The sequence below is a fragment of the Cebus imitator genome, unplaced genomic scaffold (assembly GCF_001604975.1).
Source record: "Cebus imitator isolate Cc_AM_T3 unplaced genomic scaffold, Cebus_imitator-1.0 Scaffold262, whole genome shotgun sequence".
Classification (NCBI taxonomy): Eukaryota; Metazoa; Chordata; class Mammalia; order Primates; family Cebidae; genus Cebus; species Cebus imitator.
In genome coordinates, this window is record NW_016107577.1 from 127,486 (window position 1) to 129,890 (window position 2,405).

Genomic DNA, 2,405 nt, shown 5'->3' on the forward strand with positions numbered 1-2,405 from the left:
ATATATATATATATATATATATATATATCTTACCCTTAAAAAGAAGGAACTCCTTCCATTTACATAAACATGGATGAAATTTCAGAGTATTTTGAAATAAGTAAACTAAGTGAAATAAGCCAGATGCAAAAAGAAAAAAAATTACATGATATCATTTATATAAAAATAATTTTTAAAAGTTGAACTAATGGAAACAGAAAGTTGAATGATGGTTACCAGGGTCTAGGTGTTGAGGTAACATGGAGACATAAAAACAAATTATTTTAATTTTTTGCCTTTATGTACCATTTAGATTTTTCATAGTAAATTTGTTACCTTAAAAAATAAAATGTGCACTTTCGATGTAAAGATGTTGTTAGAACATAATTTTGCTGATTTTTTCCCTATATGATTGTACCAGTCAAACTACCCTATAACTTGAAGAACTCCTTTTTGAGCAGGCAAAATGTAGATTGTTCAATATAAGAAAAGGAGGAATTAGTAGGGCAATCTTCTATAGCCTAATATGCAAGGTTGTGAATTATACTTTGCTTATAGTACATTTTCTTTCATTTTATCTACTGAAGAGAATGATTTACTCATTAGGTTTCTACAAAACATAGAGAGCAACTCCATTTCAGAGACGCTCAAATAATACAGACCTAAGTGGCTCATAATATTTTTCTGGTAATGAGATATAATGGAATGAGGCATTGCAGAAAGATTGCTCCTTTCCCAGACAGCACTTACATACCAGGGGCTCTGCTCCTCATTGTCCAGCTACACTACGCTAATTAATATTTTGGAGATACCCAGTGCTATTTCATGTGTCTTTGATGTGAAGCTCTATGTCTTCACTTGTACTATTCTATTCTTTTGTTCTGTTTGACATTGAGTGTCTACACTTCCTTTCTAGCTGTTGAATTCCTACTCATCTTTTAGGACTCTAATGAAAAATTAACTCCTCTGTGAAAATGTTTAAATTTCCCTAAACAAAAAATTTTTCCTCCATTGTGTTTTTTATATTACAGCATTTAGTATAATCTAAGTGTGATGCTTGCATGTTTATCTACCACTCTAGACTGAGAGTTTGTAGAAAGAAGATCATGTGAATTCCGTTTTGAGTACAGTTAGCCTTGCAGGTGACTCCAAGGAACTTTGAAGCTCTCTTTACGGAAATTTCCCTACGAATAGGCAGCAAGACTTCTTTATTTAGTGTCCTGCCACACATACACACACACACACACACACACATACACACTAGCACACGCACACACACACAATAGGATAGTGTTTGTCTTGTATATATCTGGCACTAAATATGTTGGTAAATTTTTTTGGGGGTGTATTTTGGAACGTTCTTAAGACCCATGAAAGTCAAACATTCTTCAAGCTGTTTTATTCAGCTGTTTCACATTAAGAAGAGACCTATAACTCTGGTACAATTCAGCTGTGAGCCCATCTGGTCCTGGACTTTTTTTCAGTTGGTAGGCTATTAATTGCTGCCTCAACTTCAGATGTTGTCATTGGTCTATTCAGGAATTCAATTTCTTCCTGGCTTAGTCTTGGGAGGTGTAAGTGTCCAGGAATTTATTCATTTCTTCTAAATTTACTGGTTTATATGCATAGAGGTTTTTGGTGTTTGTAGTAATCTCTGACAGTAGTGTGTATTTCTGTGGGATCGGTGGTGACATCTCCTTTATTATTTTTTATTGCATCTATTTGAATCTTCTCTCTTTTCTTCTTTATTAGTCTGGCTAGCAGTCAATCTATTCTGTTGATCTTTTCAAAAAACCAGCTCCTGGATTTGTTGATTTTTTGAAGGGATTTTTAATGTCTCTATCTCCTTCAGTTCTTCTCTGATCTTAGTTATTTCTTGTCTTCTGCTAGCTTTTGAATTTGATTGACGTTGCTCCTCTAGTTTTTTTAATTGTGATGTTAGGGTGTTGATCTTTCCTCACTTCTCATGTGGGGATTTAGTGCTATAAATTTCCCTCTAAACACTGCTTTATCTTGGAACCCACCCAAATGCCCATGAATGATAGACTGGATAAAGAAAATGTGGCACATAGACACCATGGAATACTATGCAGCCATAAAAAAGGATTAGTTCATGTCCTTTGCAGGGACATGGATGAAACTGGGAACCATCATTCTCAGAAAACTGACACAAGAACAGAAAACCAAACACTGCATGTTCTCACTCATAAGTGGTTATTGAACAATGAGAACACATGGACACAGGGAGGGGACCATCACACACCGAGGCTTGTCAGGTGGGGGGCTAGGGGAGGAATAGCAAGTGGTGGAGGCATTGGGGAGGGATAGCATTAGGAGAAATACCTAATGTAGATGATGGGGCGATGGATGCAACAAACCACCCCCATGGCACGTGTATACCTATGTAACAAACCTGCAAGATCTGC